The sequence below is a fragment of the Chironomus tepperi genome, unplaced genomic scaffold (genome assembly GCF_022539635.2).
Source record: "Chironomus tepperi strain 1889 unplaced genomic scaffold, CSIRO-AGI_Ctep_v1 contig_123, whole genome shotgun sequence".
Taxonomy (NCBI): domain Eukaryota; kingdom Metazoa; phylum Arthropoda; class Insecta; order Diptera; family Chironomidae; genus Chironomus; species Chironomus tepperi.
The window spans coordinates 1,369,089-1,390,250 of record NW_027226245.1 but is presented as its reverse complement, the minus strand read 5'-3'; the positions used below and the strand labels follow the sequence as shown (position 1 = coordinate 1,390,250).

Sequence of the window (21,162 nt, the reverse complement as noted above, 5' to 3'; positions counted from 1 at the left end):
TCATACAAGACATATAAATCCATTTGGTCATCTACACAGACGAAGAGGAAATAAAGAGAGAAACTAGTAATGAAGCGGATCACGCTTCATGAGAATATTCACACAATACGAAGATCAGAAACTGTACAGAAAAGTAAAAAATAAAAATAAAACAACTTGAACAATATAAGAGATTTATGAAATAAAAAATGATAATGTGCAAGTAATTAACTAAAATTATTTACATGGAGAATAACATGTACAGTTACTACTTTCGAACTTTTAAAGTTCGAGCTTCGCTCGAACTGTTTTTCTTCTCACGGCAACATATTTTCGTAGATATGCGTTTGAGAAAATTTTCACGCCTTCACTCGCTTCGCTCCGTTCAGGTCGCAAAAATTTGTGAGCTTCGCTCAACCAAGTCCGAACTGCGTTCGAACTATTAATGTTCGAGCTTCGCTCGAACTGTTTTTCTACTCACGGCGACTTATTTTCATAGATATGCAGTTTTTAATGTTTGAGAAAATTTTCACGCCTTCACTCGCTTCGCTCCGTTCAGGTCGCAAAAATTTGTGAGCTTCGCTCAACCAAGTCCGAACTGCGTTCGAACTATTAATGTTCGAGCTTCGCTCGAACTGTTTTTCTACTCACGGCGACTTATTTTCATAGATATGCAGTTTTTAATGTTTGAGAAAATTTTCACGCCTTCACTCGCTTCGCTCCGTTCAGGTCGCAAAAATTTGTGAGCTTCGCTCAACCAAGTCCGAACTGCGTTCGAACTATTAATGTTCGAGCTTCGCTCGAACTGTTTTTCTACTCACGGCGACTTATTTTCATAGATATGCAGTTTTTAATGTTTGAGAAAATTTTCACGCCTTCACTCGCTTCGCTCCGTTCAGGTCGCAAAAATTTGTGAGCTTCGCTCAACCAAGTCCGAACTGCGTTCGAACTATTAATGTTCGAGCTTCGCTCGAACTGTTTTTCTACTCACGGCGACTTATTTTCATAGATATGCAGTTTTTAATGTTTGAGAAAATTTTCACGCCTTCACTCGCTTCGCTCCGTTCAGGTCGCAAAAATTTGTGAGCTTCGCTCAACCAAGTCCGAACTGCGTTCGAACTATTAATGTTCGAGCTTCGCTCGAACTGTTTTTCTTCTCACGGCGACTTATTTTCATAGATATGCAGTTTCTAATGTTTGGGAAAATTTTCACGCCTTCACTCGCTTCGCTCCGTTCAGGTCGCAAAAATTTGTGAGCTTCGCTCAACCAAGTCCGAACTGCGTTCGAACTATTAATGTTCGAGCTTCGCTCGAACTGTTTTTCTTCTCACGGCAACATATTTTCATAGATATGCAGTTTCTAATGTTTGAGAAAATACAGTATTTATATAGATCACTATATGAGCCGGGCTGAGCTTCGCTCGCCCGACTTGGGTAGATTACAGTACTTATATAGATCACTATATGAGCCGGGCTGAGCTTCGCTCGCCCGACTTGGGTAGATTACAGTACTTATATAGATCACTATACAAGCCGGGCTGAGCTTCGCTCGCCCGACTTGGGTAGATTACAGTACTTATATAGATCACTATACGAGCCGGGCTGAGCTTCGCTCGCCCGACTTGGGTAGATTACAGTACTTATATAGATCACTATACGAGCCGGGCTGAGCTTCGCTCGCCCGACTTGGGTAGATTACAGTACTTATATAGATCACTATACGAGCCGGGCTGAGCTTCGCTCGCCCGACTTGGGTAGATTACAGTACTTATATAGATCACTATACGAGCCGGGCTGAGCTTCGCTCGCCCGACTTGGGTAGATAACAGTACTTATATAGATCACTATGCGAGCCGGGCTGAGCTTCGCTCGCCCGACTTGGGTAGATTACAGTGCTTATATAGATCACTATACGAGCTCGGCTGAGTACTTATATTCGTATTGTGTATATACGAACTAGGCTAAATGTATTGATTCTTAAGAAGTATTTTGATTTAACCTTGTTAACTTCGCTTTTGTTTTCTAAAAATTAAGCACATTAATGGATAGATATTTCTAATATCTACATTTAATATTTACATTTTTTTTTGTATACTTCAAGTATTCAAAAAAAAAACTCAAAAAAATGGAAAAAAAAATTTCAGAATTTCATAGGATTCGATCTAACGACTTGAAGATTTCAATTATTTGTAACCAAATGCAATCAGCCAAATCTCAATAAAAATTATTATTAATAATTTGGATAAAACATGTATATAAATTAATGAATTTTAGATCATGAAAAATATAGAAGAAATACTCTTAATTGTCTGCGGCCGAGCGAAGCGAGGCCGCAATTTTTTTAAAACACGTGTTTTGGAATAAGCGGCTAATATTTAGGGAAAAAATTTCAGTTTTTTGCATTTTGTGCCTCAGTGGATGCATCTCATGACCCCAAAAACTATACAGCTCGTGTGATAACCAATATCTATCGATAGAAAAAACCGGAAGTCTTAACTTTGTGTTAAAATTGAGTTTTCGCGGAAACTAACTAACTTGCTAAAGGACAGAACGTGATTTTTTGCGATTTCTCGGCACTGGAAGCACCAATCATGAAGGAGTTTTTACCATTTGATAGGTAATACGAAGCACAAACTTTGAATGACCGAACTTTTTTTATAATTCGGCAAGGCTGAGGCAGTAAATCGAAAAAAGTAGATTTCTGTAAAACAAAAAACAATATATTCACACAATTTTGTGTGAATATGATTAAAGAGAGATGAAGAGATTATGATTTTAAACTTTTGGGGATGGTTTTTCATAGGATATAGGAGATTCCCTATGCAGAAAAAAAAATTTTTATGTGCACCAAGGGGAGGAACAAGATCCAGTCGGATCCAGTTCACTTCCAGACCTTTAAAACAAGATCCAGTAGGATCCATTTTACTTCTAGATACATAAAAACAAGATCCAGTAGGATCCAGTCTACTTCCAGACCTTCAAAATGAGATCCAGTAAGATCCAGTGGACTAAATTTTTATTTGTGATTATGACTTTATTAATTGTGATTATGACTTTAAACTTTTTGGATGGTTTTTCATAGGATATAGAAGATTCCCTATGCAGAAAAAAATTTTTTTATATGCACCAAGGGGAGGAACAAGATCCAGTCGGATCCAGTTCACTTCCAGACCTTTAAAACAAGATCCAGTAGGATCCATTTTACTTCTAGATACATAAAAACAAGATCCAGTAGGATCCAGTCTACTTCCAGACCTTCAAAATGAGATCCAGTAAGATCCAGTGGACTAAATTTTTATTTGTGATTATGACTTTATTAATTGTGATTATGACTTTAAACTTTTTGGATGGTTTTTCATAGGATATAGAAGATTCCCTATGCAGAAAAAAAATTTTTTTATATGCACCAAGGGGAGGAACAAGATCCAGTCGGATCCAGTTCACTTCCAGACCTTTAAAACAAGATCCAGTAGGATCCATTTTACTTCTAGATACATAAAAACAAGATCCAGTAGGATCCAGTCCACTTCTAGACCTTCAAAATGAGATCCAGTGAGATCCAGTTCACTAAATTTTTTTTTTCACCAAATTAAAATATGTTTTGAAATAATCGTTTATTAAAACACGTGTTTTGGAATAAGCGGCTAATATTTAGGGAAAAAATTTCAGTTTTTTGCATTTTGTGCCTCAGTGGATGCATCTCATGACCCCAAAAACTATACAGCTCGTGTGATAACCAATATCTATCGATAGAAAAAACCGGAAGTCTTAACTTTGTGTTAAAATTGAGTTTTCGCGGAAACTAACTAACTTGCTAAAGGACAGAACGTGATTTTTTGCGATTTCTCGGCACTGGAAGCACCAATCATGAAGGAGTTTTTACCATTTGATAGGTAATACGAAGCACAAACTTTGAATGACCGAACTTTTTTTATAATTCGGCAAGGCTGAGGCAGTAAATCGAAAAAAGTAGATTTCTGTAAAACAAAAAACAATATATTCACACAATTTTGTGTGAATATGAAAAAGGAGAAAGTCAGTTGAAGAAAGGAACAAAGAATTTAAGGTAAGGACTTTTTTTTTTTGTTATTTTGTTGATGAACTAGATAATGTATCGAAGGTGCTAATTGGGGATATAATTGCAAGGAATATTTTGCTGATAATATACGTATGTCCTTATATGTGTATGGGGGTTTAAAGATACATTGACCTTGATTATGCGAAATTTCTAGCAGTTTTGTTGCTGTAAATATTTCTAAAAAATACTGAGACTTTATTTGACCAGTCCAAGACTAGTATAGTGCAATCATACTCTGTTAAAAGTAATGATGTCGAATCAATTTTGTGGCACTGCACACCTTAATGGTATAAAAAAAAAACCTAAATTACATAAAACATACGGTTGATGACATTTTCAAACAATTTTGGCAGTAGGCTAGTGTGCCATGGCGCACAGGTTTCGCAACACTGGGTTAAAGGAACCTAGACATTACTCAATGTTGGAGAATCACTGCCATTCGATTTCCTAAGATCAAACTAGGTTTAGGCTTGACTAAATGAAGTGGTCCTTCATTGTGTGACTTAGGAGTTCGTTGGAGCATGAATATTGCTGTAATTTGACAATTATCAATATAAAATGGTGTCTGGAGTGTAACTTCTGGATGTGGTTTTGGTGGTATTTTGACTGCTTTTGCTTAAACCTAAAAAAATTGAGGATTTTTCTGTGCATTTTTCATGAAAAACTTTAACAAATTAAAGAATTCTGTCCAAAAAGATGGGTTTTGATCCTAATTCCTCTTCTGAATAAGCCAATGAATGCTGTCTTCTTTTATTTATTTTGCTAGATCTGTACAGATCATCTGTGATCCATGGCCTCTCTCAATTAGCGTATATAACTGACGCTAACGCTTGATGTCCTTTGCCTTATCTACAAGAGTTGCCAAGAGAGAGCAACTGCAAGAGTTACTGAATATTAAAGCAATGTTCTTTGCCTGTTAGGGTATTCGGTTCTATAGCCATAAGTAAAATGTCAAATAAATGCAACTTAATTACACCCAAAACTCTCCTCACTCCCACCCTCTCCCAAAAAACACTTCATCCTTTAACTCAATTTGATCCTAACAATTCCGATAAAGACATCAAATTCTTATCATAAATCGCACTTCGAAATTTGTGACACTTCTTCCCACACCGCTCAATACTCACTGTCAATCCAGTCTGTTTTTATTTTCACTTTATATATCCCAACAACAAAAAAAAAAAAAAATCAACTAGACAATGAATCAGTCCTTAAAGATAAATCGAAATAGATAGAAAAGTCATTTGCAGTTTCGTACAGACATTATCAGATGTTCATACGTATACATCCAGTCAAAGATGCCTGGAAGAGATGAACAAAAAAGAGCGGCATGGCAAAAACTGAATGAGAATGAAAAAAAAAAGAAAATTTGATTAAAATCCTTTTTATGTATAGGCATACACGCAACGAGAGTGAAATGCTGTAGTAACTAGTGTATCGGGTAGAAACCCAATGCGGATATATTCACACCGTCCAATAAATAGTCTCGCGGGCAGGCCAAGCTTCGCTTGGCAAATGTTTGAGGGATCAAGCTTCAGCGGGTAGGCCAAGCTTCGCTTGGCAAATGCTTGAGCGATCAGGCTCCAGCGGGTAGGCCAAGCTTCGCTTGGAAATGTTTGAGGAATCAGGCTCCAGCGGGTAGGCCAAGCTTCGCTTGGCAAATGTTTGAGGGATCAAGCTTCAGCGGGTAGGCCAAGCGTCGCTTGGCAAATGCTTGAGCGATCAGGCTCCAGCGGGTAGGCCAAGCTTCGCTTGGCAAATGTTTGAGGAATCAGGCTCCAGCGGGTAGGCCAAGCTTCGCTTGGCAAATGTTTGATTAATCAGGCTCCAGCGGGTAGGCCAAGCTTCGCTTGGCACATGTTTGAGGGATCAGACTCCAGCGGGTAGGCCAAGCTTCGCTTGGCAGATGTTTGAGGGATCAAACTCCAGCGGGTAGGCCAAGCTTCGCTTGGCACATGTTTGAGGAATCAGACTCCAGCGGGTAGGCCAAGCTTCGCTTGGCACATGTTTGAGGGATCAGACTCCAGCGGGTAGGCCAAGCTACGCTTGGCAGATGTTTGAGGGATTAGACTCCAGCGGGTAGGCCAAGCTTCGCTTGGCACATGTTTGAGGGATCAGACTCCAGCGGGTAGGCCAAGCTTCGCTTGGCAAATGTTTGAGGGATCAGACTCCAGCGGGTAGGCCAAGCTTCGCTTGGCGAATGTTTGAGGAATCAGGCTCCAGCGGGTAGGCCAAGCTTCGCTTGGCAAATGTTTGAGGGATCAGACTCCAGCGGGTAGGCCAAGCTTCGCTTGGCACATGTTTGAGGAATCAGGCTGCAGCGGGTAGGCCAAGCTACGCTTGGCAATGTTTGAGGAATCAGGCTCCAGCGGGTAGGCCAAGCTTCGCTTGGCACATGTTTGAGGAATCAGGCTCCAGCGGGTAGGCCAAGCTTCGCTTGGCACATGTTTGAGGGATCAGACTCCAGCGGGTAGGCCAAGCTTCGCTTGGCACATGTTTGAGGGATCAGACTCCAGCGGGTAGGCCAAGCTTCGCTTGGCACATGTTTGAGGAATCAGACTCCAGCGGGTAGGCCAAGCTTCGCTTGGCACATGTTTGAGGGATCAGACTCCAGCAGGTAGGCCAAGCTTCGCTTGGCAGATGTTTGAGGGATTAGACTCCAGCGGGTAGGCCAAGCTTCGCTTGGCACATGTTTGAGGGATCAGACTCCAGCGGGTAGGCCAAGCTTCGCTTGGCAAATGTTTGAGGGATCAGACTCCAGCGGGTAGGCCAAGCTTCGCTTGGCAGATGTTTGAGGGATCAGACTCCAGCGGGTAGGCCAAGCTTCGCTTGGCACATGTTTGAGGAATCAGACTCCAGCGGGTAGGCCAAGCTTCGCTTGGCACATGTTTGAGGGATCAGACTCCAGCGGGTAGGCCAAGCTTCGCTTGGCAGATGTTTGAGGGATCAGACTCCAGCGGGTAGGCCAAGCTTCGCTTGGCACATGTTTGAGGGATCAGACTCCAGCGGGTAGGCCAAGCTTCGCTTGGCAAATGTTTGAGGGATCAGACTCCAGCGGGTAGGCCAAGCTTCGCTTGGCGAATGTTTGAGGAATCAGGCTCCAGCGGGTAGGCCAAGCTTCGCTTGGCACATGTTTGAGGGATCAGACTCCAGCAGGTAGGCCAAATTTGCTTGGCAGATGTTTGAGGGATTAGACTCCAGCGGGTAGGCCAAGCTTCGCTTGGCACATGTTTGAGGGATCAGACTCCAGCGGGTAGGCCAAGCTTCGCTTGGCACATGTTTGAGGAATCAGGCTCCAGCGGGTAGGCCAAGCTTCGCTTGGCAGATGTTTGAGGGATCAGACTCCAGCGGGTAGGCCAAGCTTCGCTTGGCACATGTTTGAGGAATCAGACTCCAGCGGGTAGGCCAAGCTTCGCTTGGCACATGTTTGAGGGATCAGACTCCAGAGGCCAAGCTTCGCTTGGCAGATGTTTGAGGGATTAGACTCCAGCGGGTAGGCCAAGCTTCGCTTGGCACATGTTTGAGGGATCAGACTCCAGCGGGTAGGCCAAGCTTCGCTTGGCAAATGTTTGAGGAATCCAGCTCCAGCGGGTAGGCCAAGCTTCGCTTGGCGAATGTTTGAGGAATCAGGCTCCAGCGGGTAGGCGAATGTTTGAGGGATCAGGCTCCAGTGAGTAGATCAAACTTCGCTTGGCACATATTTGCAGAATCAATTTTCATACAATGTTCAATGTTTCAAAAATCATAGAAAACATTGATTTTGAAATTTTGTATGAAAACGAAAGTTTTTTGCTTTTTTAGAAGCAACGGCTGCTCCTAGCATGCCCAAAAACTAATCAGCTCTTCTATAGAGCAACACGGATCGTTTGCAAAAAACTAGAAGTCTCTACGATGTCTCGTTATTGAGATTTCTTGCTGATTAACTTGTTTGTTTGCTTGTTTGTTTGCTTGTTTGTTTGCTTGCTTACAGAAAGCGAATTTTTCGATTTTCTCAGCAATGCCTTAACCAATTTCAATTCTGTTTTTTGATTATGGTGTGGAATTCCAGGCACAAACTTTTTGCGATAGAGCATAACTTGCCATTATGCTTAGTTTGGCTGAAAAATCCAAAAAACTGATTTTCAAATCTGAACAAATTCAATACATTCACACGTGAAAACGGTGTGAATATAAAAAATATTGTATTAAGCAGCAACAACAAAAAAATGGAAGATCAAAGGGATTGTATGCTTCCGTATCACTGAAATTATATTTTTTTATTTCAATTAATGAATGGGTTGATGCGTGTGCTGCATAATGGGGATGGAGAAATTTTATAGTAAATTAATGACTTAATTTTATGGATATCCTTGTTGATGGTATGAGAAAATAAGATTTTTACTGCTGAGAATGTGTGTCAGTCGGTTGTGGGAATAATAAGTAATCTGGGTAAATCTAAATAAATCATGAAATTTGAAAGAATTCAGCATTTTTGAAGGGATTTCCTAATAAGTAAGCAATTTCAAAATAACGACTTTATATGATTCAAAATCAGCAGAGACTCATTCAGCAAAGAAACAATTTTTGAAAATTTGAAATTTTTTTCTCACTTCGAAAAATAATTTTGAAATATTTTGAATTCTACTGCATAATAGCTCAATATTTTGAACAATTATGATGTAAAAAGACGGCAAGCATTGTCTACAAACTCATCCTCATCTAAATTCTCATTCATTCAACAATTACACTCAAAATTCCCTCACAAAACAACTAAAATCCCCAACTAAACTCACCACAAAACTATAAATCTGTCCCAAATAAAAAAAATAGTGAAAATGCGCTGAAAATATTATAAATAAATAAAGACGACACAGAGAAGAAGAAAGAAGAAAAAAAAATCCATAAAGGAAGGCTCATTTTAAGAGTAGTAGGCCATAAAAATATTTTACAATCTAGATTTATGCTTTCCACGCGTGCTACTCTGACTTGTACGAGATATAATAGACGCACATCTACAATATGTATATCTTCACGTTTTTTTTTTCATAGTTTTCACTAAAAATGAAAATATTTTGCCATAAATTCTTTATATGTGCTTGCTTTTGCTTTCCATGTGTTCCTACATACTGTACAGATTTACTCTTTGTTCTCGTACCCTAGTTCTGTAATATATTTGATATTTGTATTGAAATAAATTGGAATGAAGGTAGATGCACAGATATATATACACAAAATGTGTGTCTCAAAAGGTATCCTTTTAAGGGATGTATGGCACATACCGAAACGCACATAAAAAGGCAGGACAAAAGTGAGAATGGGGAAGTAAAAAAAAAAGTGTCAAGCAAATAATTCATGATAAATTTTTTTTTTGCTGGAATAAATGGCAAACTTACCTTTTTTATGCCTCCTGCTTGCTATTAAACTTAGTCTATAAGTTAAGGAGGAAAAAAATTTTCTATATCAATGCACACCATGTAGAGGAAGGTCCTCCTTATATTATCCAATTTTCATATTGATCTCACATTGAATTTTATTTCTTTATTGATCTTTTTTTTTACGATTGTTTCTTTGCTGAACTTTTTGTCGGCAATTTTACATTATCTGATTTTTGATGATAAATTTGTGTAGGATGCCTTGACAATGGCATTGGTTTGGATTTGGATATTATGTTTTACTTGGAAAATTTCTGTTGATTCAATTATTGTAAGGTTTCCTGAATTGAATTTTGAAGGAGATTTATAAGTTTATCGGTATGAATTGTAATGGGGACATAATAGGACATAATACCTGACTGACGGTGATAAAGTGAATTTTTTTGGGTTATTGAATTATATAATTGAATAAAGGTTTATTAAGTGACAATAAGCTCCAGTGGCACATTGCAGCAAAACAATGACTAACTAATCATTGTGTAATCACGTCAAATTCTCAACCTACTGTAAATACGGTGTTGTACCGATGTCCTAACTAACTCGTGTGCTGGCTTGGAATATCTGGATTTTTATACCTAGAATTCCGAAAATTCAAGAATCTATGATCGCTGGGTCTTTGCTTGCAGAATTTAAATATCAAAATATGCTAAGAATCCTCTTAAGATTTGGATTACTCTAAGGTACCAAGTGGACAGTTTGACATAATACCTAACAAGAAACCACAAATCACATCAAAAATCTAACCCCAGGCCGACGTGACTCTAGTTTGGTGTCTGAATCGACTCCAAGTTCTAGAATCGACTCTAACTTGGTCTCTGAATCGATCACGATACCATGCTAGAGATACGCTGATCTGGTACCGGATTCTGGATCGATCAATCGACTTGTGCTATTTGAGCTAGTTAATAATTAGACATTCGGACGACTAATGTCATTTTCTTCGGAACATATCGTAAAATATGTCATTAATCGACCGTAGGTCTATTTATTAACTAGATCCTGAACAAGACATTATGTCAAGTTGTCCTCCTTAAATGGTAGGACATATCCAGTAAGAAACTAATTGACATGCTTATCTGAATTAAGATCGAACAGAATCTGAGCAAGCCATAGTCTTAAAAGTACCAAAATTCCCCCTAATCATCATAATTTTCCATATAATTCATAAAATAATAAAACAATAAAGAATCAACAGCATGGCTAGAAGGAACAAAATTTCTGACCTACATTTCAGTCACACTACACAATAAAATATTTCATTTCTGGAAGCAAAAAAGAGCTGAAATTAAAAACAAAAAAAATTCTAATAAAGATTTTCTTCTTCTTTTTTCCACTGAAAATTGCTTTGTGTTGTTTAAAGAGACAAAGAATGATTGCATGCATGCATGCATGAGGGGATGATGGATGAATTGACAAATGTCGAGGTGAATGAACTCTCATAATCATAGATGTACATACTGCATGCATATGCAGGTTCAATATGGCATAGAATATTAAAAACATTTAAGTGGGAAAAATGCAGGAAGTTTATCTTGATCGTAAGCCAGACAGTGTGAAATTTCTGAATATTTTTTTTTTATACTATTGTCATCGATGTTAATAATTGATGTAACAGACTGAAATTTATAGATAAAAAAAATGGTAACCAAAAAAGTCCCTTTTTTCCGAGCATCACAAATTCAACAATAAGCAGACAATTTCAATAGAATCTGGATATTAATAATAGATACAATATCTTCACAATCATCAAAGGTATCAGACTCATTTCAGACTCAACAAAAAGGACTAAGACTGAATGAAAATTTCATGTGAAAAATATTATTAAATTAAAATTGTTAAAAGGAGTTCTTGAAACTTAAAATAAAGAAGTTTTTGTTCCAATTGTGGAGAAATTCAGACAAAAAGAAGTTTGTTGACTTTCAGAGCATTGTGGGGAATACAATGATGCTGCTCAAAGGAGCAAAAATACGTTAGAATTAGTTATCAAGTGGACGTTAGCTTGCCTTAAACAGAGCTCGAAGTCGATTCTGATTATCTTGATGAAATCCACTTGAGTAAGCACTTAGTGAACGAAACACAGAGCAACTGTGACCTTACTCAGATGCCAGCTTTAAGTTCTATCGCCGGCTTCCGCTTGCCAATTGCCAATACCAAATGCAATGCTGCAAATTTGAAAATGGTTCGATTTTACCCGCCGTCCTTTGAGTTACCACACCAAAATTAAAAAAAAAACGCTTCATCAATTCAACCAGCAAGTCACTTAACTGCTTATAAACTAAATAAACTGCAGACATCATCAACTCCCCACCTTTAATGAGTTTTAAAATTGAGAAAAAAAAACTATTTTTTTTATTAACAAACAAAAACTTTATTTTTATTATGAGAATTTATGATAAAAAGCTATTGCAATTTATAGAGTTGAAATAGATAATAAAGTTAATGTTTATTTATCACCAACCAAATATAGCAATTTACAGCATCCAGAGATGAGTAAAATAGAAAAATAATCTTCCGTTACGTGTGATATTAAGATATAACCTTTCATGAACCATTATAAACTTATAACATTAAATTAATAAATGCAAGTTTTATGTAAAAAAAAAAAAATAATAACAAGAAACGAAGATCAGAGATGAAAAAGTAATATAAAGTTTTTATGGATCTTTACAGATATTCAGTGCCACTAATTGAGAATTATACTTTTTTTCATGTTTTAGACAATAAAAAAAAGAACGTCTTAAAACTTGAGAAAATTTGATTGCTTTCAATTTTCTCCTCCCGAAAATATAAAAAGAAATTAAAAGACGGACTAATAAAAAATTTTATCAATAAAAAAAAATCTACAATTTCAATAGTCCATGTACACATAACTCGTACAGGAATCGTAATAAAAATATCCACTTCTTATTGCTCCCACATAAAAATCGGGTTTGCCGAACAAATTTGTTTTTCGGTTTTCACTGAAAATAATCATAATTGAGTTAAAATGAAAATTGGAATAAAACTATCAGTAAAATTATACTCAAATAATGGGAAAAATAAAATTTCATACTTTACTGTTTTAGCTGGGGTTTTGTGGTTAGGTATGGGAAGTTTTTTGTGTAGTAGTAGTTTGGCAGATTGTCCTTTACTTACTTACATACTTCGCTGGTCGTATAGATCAGTTGTGACCTATGACCTTCCACAGGAGTCGCCGAAGCTGGTTCTATCGCTTAGATTGTCCTTTGATGGATGCAATATGAACTTTAGTGAGTTGAAGTGGGTTGGTAGCATTGTGGTTCAATCTTCGGGACTTAATGATTGCATAAAATAGCGATCATGGGTTCGAAACTTGGCATGGATAATTTTTCAAGTTCTATGCCTTTCCATACGTCCAGGATCAGCTTTTTAAACGTCTAAACGGACTCTTAGATGATAAATTTGGTATTGCTGGAATATCAGGTCATCTCCATTCTACTGGTACCAAACATGACAAGCTGGATAGTGTCTGTGCCTTAAGGAACGACGGTAAATGCTTCACATTTCCTCACACCTTTGCAATGCTGCAAACAGGATTGTCCAGGTCAACGCAAATCTTGCAACATTCACATTTTCTCTATTCTATTAAGGCTAATGCTGATCGGGAATCAAACCTGTGTCCTTACGATATTTAATTGAGTGCAAAGCTATTGATGGCTGATTCAAATATTGACCAGAGCTCGAAGTCAACTTGAATTTTGTATGAAAAAGTCGACTCAAGTCAATTTGACTCCATTTAAAATTTTAGTTGACTTTAACCTCTGCCGTAAACTATTCCTAACATACGAGCATATGCTCAATTAACATCTTACAGTACCAATGAGCATGCTCACTAAGGTACAGTAAGATGCTCATTAAACATTTGCTTGTTTGTTAGGGCATTAATCAGTTTTGAACAGTACATTTAATTTACAATATCAATGATTTCGATTTAGTCTCAAAATTTTCAACAATCCAGCCTTGCACGCCTTCCTACAAAAAATGCGCCTTCAAACCCATCACTTCCTTTCCCACAATTTCATCACTCAAAACCATTTCTTTGTTTTTGATGTTGCATGAATAAATAAAAAGTTAAATTATATTGAAATCGAAGGGTTCGACAACCGTATATCCATATACACACACGCAATGCCTCAAAAAAAAAATGTAAATCGAATTAGAAGTTTTTTTTTTTCTAGTTCCTTCTTTCATTCCTTTTTGTGTAGTTTTTGTGTGTAATATATATGTATAGAAATATGTAACAGACACATAACGTGGAAGTAAATACACAAAAAAATTTCAATGTTGTAATGTTTTGAGACTGGAGGGTGTCTGTGCATGAAATGTTTCTTATTCCTTACTTTTTTTTGATCATTTTTTTTTGAGGCGTGCAGGTAAAAAGAAATCATGAAGAAATAAAAATGCTCACCCAAAAAAAAAAATCCATTTAAGAAATGGAAAATGTGTAGATTTTAGATATATATTTTAAAATGGACCGAGAAATAGGATTTTATTCCTATTGCTATGTCTTGTTGCTCTTACTCTTCTTATTTTCTCAATTTAACGTCATAAATGAAATGCATTAAAGGTGATATCGGTATGAAATGAAGATAGAATAGAGAAGTATTGGGTATGTAAGGGAATGAGACGCATCTGAGATGGATTAAGTAGGATTGGGCTACTGGTTGAGTGACTGGTTGACATACTGACGGACTGATGGACTCTCAAGACTCTGACAGATTCTGAAAGACTCTGACAGACTCTAAAAGACTCTGACAGACTCTAAAGGACTCTGAAAGCCTTTAAAAGACTCTAAAGGACTCTGACAGACTCTATAGAACTCTGACAGACTCTGACAGACTCAGAAGGTTTCTGACAGACTCTGACGGACTCTGTAAGACTCTAAAGGACTCTGACAGACTCTAAAGGGCTCTGAAAGACTCTAAAGGACTCTGATAGACTCTGAAGGACTCTAAAGGACTCTAAAGGACTTTGATAGACTCTGGCAAACTCTGATGGATTCTGATGGACTCTAAAGGTCTCTGACAGACTCTAAAGGACTCTGACAGACTATAAAGGACTCTAACAGACTCTAAAGAACTCTGACAGACTTTAAAGGACTCTGACAGATTCTGAAAGACTCTGACAAAATCTGACATCCAATGTCGGACCCTGACGGTCTGAAAGACTGACCGGTTGACGGACAGACAAATCGTCCCAAAACGACCTAATTCATATCCAGTCAAAATGACAATTGTCCCCTTCAAATAACCCCAAAAAAGAAATCTCAGCTAATAATTTCACCCGTAAATGCTTCAACAAAAGCAAGCACAAAAGTTTGTGACGGCAAAAGATGAAAAAAATTAGGGTTCTTATTCAATTTTCGCTTCCACCAGAACAGAAAGTAAAAGAAAGGAACGAAAAAAAGAAACTTCCAAAACAATTCGTGTGCTCTGCTTTCTTTTGTTGTAAACGAGGATGAACACAAAAATACATAATATAAAAAAATGGATATACAAAAAAAAAAAAAATCATGATAAAAATGTGAAAGCATTGATTCCTCGCATGAGACAAGGATTCCTACAAGATTTTTTTTTTTCTATCCACAAGATGTTACCATCTGGGCCATTGACATACATAGACATACACATTTATTATATGCTTACTTTTAAAATATAAGATTACATCCTATAGATACAATCTTACATTAAAGGAACTGACAAAAAGAAATATTCAATTGAGGTATGAAATTGTGTGGCGTGAAGAAAGGGAATAAACTGTAGATGCATTGAGGAAATTAAGGATTCTTTGCTAATGTGTGCTCGATCAGGAACAATTATAGGATAATGCAGACATTGAAGCTTAATAAGCAGGATTTTTGGATTTATTTGACTCTGATAAGAATGATAATTAAGGCTTATTCGATGACTTGATAAGATTATGGTAGGAATAATCATTTGAGGATCAAGTACCTGTCTTAGGTAATAAATGATGGCTTTCTATTGTTGAACTGTGAAACATGGCACCTCCTTGAAGATGTTTTGTTAGGTAATTAGGTAGCAATCATGAAAAAATATTGCTATAATGATCTTATAAGTGGAAGAGACAATGAGGAAGGTTGGGATGGGTATGGATACTTATTGTGGTTCAAAGGCTCAGATTCTATTCTATTTTGAAGGAATTCAAACTCAATTAATGAATTAAGGAATTAAAACTCAAGTATGCATTGCAAAACTTCAAATTTGTTGTTTTTTAGTTGAAAAATCAAGTTTTCTGCCAAAAAAGTGCTCAAAATCTAGATCTGCATTGTTAAACATCAAGTACATCCATCGATTAACTGCAAAAACACCATCAAATCTGCATGATTTCATTCAAAATACATCCACAATATTTAATTTCAAGTCCTCAAATAATTACCACTGTAAGTTGAAAAATTCCCATTAAAATTCCCCAATGTGACAAAAAAATTCCCACAAAGTCCCCCGAAAATGTGACTGGAAGTTAGTAAGATCTAGAACAATGCACTCGACATCATATAGGGAATTATAAGCAATTTTTTCCTTATTTTCTGTCGTCTTAAATAATGCAATGTCTGGAAGCAGTTTAAGAGCTTCTTTTACAATAAAAAAATCCATATGTGTGTGTATAAAGGAACTATCTATAGACATGAGATGCTTAACCATTCTCAGGTGTTTCATTTCACCAAACAATATCAAAAAAGGAAATTTTTTCCATCTGCCTGCCTTTAAGTTTTTTTAAAAATAATAATAATTTTTTGCACAATATTGTAAGGAGCAGCATATCCATGTGTGTGGAATAAGATGAAGCATGTGAAGGAACAAGAAGTTTGTTTTGTGATTTCACTCCTTTTATGTTATTGCGCATTATAATTTATTTGAAATCAGAGCGTAAAATGAAATTTTCATAATAAATTAATGATTTGATGCCTAAAGGTATATGATACATATTTATACATAACAGTAAGTATCTGTATCATGATAATAATCTCATTTTCACTCCTTCACACACCCCCTTTTGAATATAAACAAATTTTTATATATATATTCTTACAATTTTATCTATTTATCAATTTCATTCATAGACTGAAAAGGCATAAATTATGTTATGTAATCGTGGGGAGTTAGGGGTTCTTATGAATAGGCTTGGAGATGGGAAGGAGATGGGGATTTAGAGGTGTTTCTGGTAGAACAGAGCAGGATATGATATAGGAATTATTGAAGGCAACATCTACACTGCTGCCGCTAGACAGTCTGTTGTATCATCATAAATCCACTAGGTCACTTCTATGTCATTATCCAAGCTATCAATGTCCAAATTGCAGTTCTTGCCAATTTTTTAGGTTTATTCCAAAAAACCACATATTTATGGCCATACTCAATACTCAATCAATTGCGTTGACTTAAGTTGAAGCTCAATTTCCCTTTAATGGGCTGCAGACCTTAGCATTGCTTTAGACTCTAGGGCTTAGGTCTAGATGTTTCTATTTTTGAATTTCTCAAGTCCTGAAGTCGAAAAAATTGGTCCTATATAGGGTTTGGCTAAGAATCCCAGGTCTATAATTACCATAATTAAGTACGTATGCATGCAACCTTTGGTTGAACCTTACAGTTCGCCCAAGGCTGCAGGTTTATGTCACTGAAGCTCCATTATTGTATCTTCAAGAATTCTAGTTTTTTTAGTAATGTCTGATCCTTGTAGATGACAATAGAGCATGAGATCAAAGAACTCTTGTATAGAGGCTGTTGATAGGGACAGTCCCTAAAAGGCAAAGATACTGCTTTTAGGTACCGAAACGATCTTTCTGTATCATGAAAGCATGTTCTTTGCATTTCAGAGAGCGAAGGATTTGATATTGGTAATTGGCAAAGGGTAGCCAGCAAAAGAGCAAGTTATAGACGCTAAATAAAAGAGGCCAAAGATAACAGATGATCTGTACGGCCAGAGAAGTAAGAATGCTAATAAGTCTGATCCTAGACTACCACAATAAATACATAGTTAGTCTCATTCATACCCTCAAAACATATCAAACCAAAAATTCTCAATTTCAAATTAAATTCACCAAATCACCGGATATGAATCAAATTATATTGACAACCCAGACGTATATTTAGATACCCATCAAAAAAATGAAAAAAATATTCGAACCCTCGCACATCAAACATCACACACGATCATTCTCAGCCTATTAACACATTCATACTAATTCAACATCCCCTTTTACTTCCACTTAGTTCCTTTTTTTACCATAATTCTCACTCAACTCTTTTTACTTTATTTTTTTTGATTATGACAGCAATGTAAACATTTCCGAGTATTGTAGTACGTAATAATATCATGATACATGACTGTAAACATTTTATTTTATATATTCCTTGTGTTCTTGTTCTCAAGCCTTCATTTTTGTGTGTATTAAAAGAGAGCTGTTAAGTTGTGGGCTTTTGGTGTTGTTTGAAGGGATTTTTGGGGGGCTTTAAGAATGGATTTTTGGTCATTTGGATGGAAAGTTGGAATAGAAGTTTATTGAAGGCTAGTCTAACCTTGACCTTAGCTAAGACTGACCATTATGTCCAAGGTTCGAATTCCAGTTGTAGGCTTTGGTTTGGTGTTGTTTTAATAATTTTCTGAAATTTAAGATTGAATTTTGTCGTTTAAATTCGAAATTGAAATGGAAGTTTAGTAAAGACTTGACCCTAAGGTACCAAGGTTCGAATCCTAAGAGTAAATTTCCGAAGCAATTGTGATTAACTGACAAAATTTTCCCTTTTTGCAATTTTACAGCAAATTTACCAAAATTTTTCAATTTTCATCCTTCATTTATGTCTATTGCCACAGTCGTACTTACTTCCTTGGTGAAGGCACATGGAGGCCCATTGTCTCATTCAGAATTCGTTGGAAACTGAACCTGCCTTTAACTAACTTATGTCAGTTTCTAATTCTCAGCACTTTTGCATCGTGAGCAATTCCATGAGTTCTTCGCCACAATCTTTGATGCCTTAAAAATATCACTTTCTATACCACCAAGATTCATGCTTTATTAGCCTTGAAATAAACAAAAATTCAATCCTCAATAAACATGACAAGAGAAATTTCTAAACCAAAATTCTCAATTCCATAGTGACATTTTAAAGGCACATTGCCACTCACGCACATTATCTGCTGTTGAAATTCAAGACAAAAAAAGAAGGCTTTATTTACACTCGCCCACAACAAATTTTTACTTCTTGTTTAAATATGATGAAAAACTTTTTTTTTTCCTATTGGAGGGACTTGTGACAATAATACATATTTTTTGAACAATGAGGATATTTTGAGATGTTATTTGAGATGAAAGTATGAAAAAAATGAGTCAATGGATGTTTAGACAATTTTGCTTCTCATTTTATGTTATGTATTATGTGCTTAGTATTCAGTGCGTCATGTAACATTTTAGCTTTTTTTTTTTGGGATGTAAGGAATTTTTGATGATGAATTTAGCTAGATTTTTAAGAGTTAGAGATTGATATGATGCCTGCATGATGTAACTCTATGACGCACTAGGATGTGATATCCTATATATACCTAGATCTTGATAGTTGAAAGACAGAATCAAATGCCAAAAATTTAAAATTTCCTAATTTTTAGTTTAAAATTTATTTAACTTTTAATGTTTGAATGGTTTTTGAAAACTTAAAAAAATTATAAAAATTTAAATTCCAAAAATTATAAAATTAATAAACCGTTAAATTTTATTTTTTTAAGTTCTAAATTTTCGAATCGTTAAACTTCAAATTTTAAAATTGTTAAATTTAATTTTTCATGAATTCGACTCATGAAACTCGTTTAAATTTAAAATAAGAAATTCAAATTTTTTGAAAACATAAAATTTGATATTAAGTAAAATTCAGTTCTAAAAAAATCCTTAAAAATTAAAATTTTGAAAATCATTTAAAATTGTTAAATTTTACATAAAAAAGCGATATTTTAAATTCAACTTTCAAATCTCAAAAATTTTTCAAGCTCAAATTTCAAAAAAAAATTTAATTTTGGATTATGAAAGCTTCTTTATTTTTAAAAGCTCCAACTCCTTCAAATTTCCAAAAAAAAAGAAGAAAAAGCTGTCTAATATTAAAAAGTAACATTTTCCTCAAATTCATTAAATCATCTTTAAGTAAATTGATATGCCTCATTCTATAAAAAAGTAATAAGAAAATGCGTTCGAGAAGATGCCAGAACGAAATTTTACGCCAATTCTCTTAAATTTCTTCATAATCCTTTATTTTTTTCCTCAAATAAAAAGAAAAATCTTTAAGAATTCACAAAAAGAAGAACTTTAAGCAGCATAAAGCGAGTCTACATTACATAATGAGCAGAGCTGCAGAAACAGAAAAAAAATTCCCCATGGCAACATCCAAAATAAAAATTTTCTTTTTTTTCCTTTCAAAATGGTCAGTCAAATGGGATTAGACTGACTTCTTCTTAGATTCCCATTTCAACACTCGACTGTGAATCACTTTAATGTTGATACACTGTCCATTTTGGAATCAAGCCTCTTCACTGCATTGAAAATACAAAGAAAGAAATTCTCTTACGTACGTTTTTTTTTATTATTTCCTCAATTTCTCATCGTCCAATAGACAGAAAAGACATAAATCTGTTTCTTGATTCTATTGAAATACGATCTACACAATAAAATGATAAATTTTCATTTTCAGTTCTTTTCATCGTAATTTTTTTTTTTGTTTTTTGTTTAGAAATTGAGAATAGTTTTGTAATAAAATAAAATTGAATGAAATTCATTGAGTCTATGACCAGGTGGATATGTATTTTGTATCTTGTTAGAGTATAATTCATGGTGCAATGCGGTGATGAGATGTATCAATTGGAAATTTGAATTTTTTAAAAAGTTGAGATTTTTTTTTAATGAATTTTTTTTTTTCTTGGCATGAATGTGAAAATTTTTAATTAAAAATGTAATGGTAATTGATGATTTATGTTGATTAAGTGCTGCATTATGAACAAGCAAAAATTGCCTTGATTGGTTTACTTTGCAAGGTTAGGGTCACAAATTCAAGTAATTAATAACTCATCCTTAAATGCAAACACCATCCCAAACCTGACCAACCATCCTTATTACCTTTCTCAATAGCTCTACATCACAAAAACCATTCTAAGAACCAATCAACCTTAATGAGATCCTATTACATTTACAGATCAATTCTCTTTGAGGATGTTTCTCTGAATTTGCCTTATTTATTCATGACGATGTGCTTTTATTTCGATAAATTGTTGACTTTTTATCTTCGATTGAATACATTTGGATTTCCTGGAAGTAAATTCAATTATTGACCAATATCATTTGATTTGAACTCAACACTTTATGCTGGACATTCCAATGAAAAACTTAAGAAACGATGAAAAATTAATTTTGGAAAATTATTTTATTGTGTACTTGACAAAAAGGCAGTAATTGAGGATGGTCAATTGACATTGATGACTTTATGAATAAGTTAAATTAGAAAATTGAGAAAATTTGTGGGTTGGGGATGCACAAGGATGATGAATTGACCCGGAATGAGCAATTATTTGCTTATTATTGATGCTTTCCTGAATTATTCTATTCATCCGTAAAAATAGGCCAATAATAGTTGTTGAGTTGCCTTGCCTGTTGCATCCAATGTGACGGTACCCTAGTAACTT

The 21,162-nt window shown here is 35.5% G+C and overlaps 1 protein-coding gene across 1 annotated transcript in view; it reads left to right on the top strand.

The window, feature by feature from the left end:
* Positions 1–3,450: 3,450 nt before the first annotated feature.
* The window catches only part of LOC139087474 (insulin receptor substrate 1-like), a 198,899-nt gene continuing 181,187 nt past the window's right edge, over positions 3,451–21,162 (top strand). The window contains exon 1 of the mRNA XM_070636282.1: positions 3,451–4,045. The gene's annotated coding sequence lies outside the window, so the exon portion shown is untranslated. The remainder of the gene's footprint in view (positions 4,046–21,162) is intronic.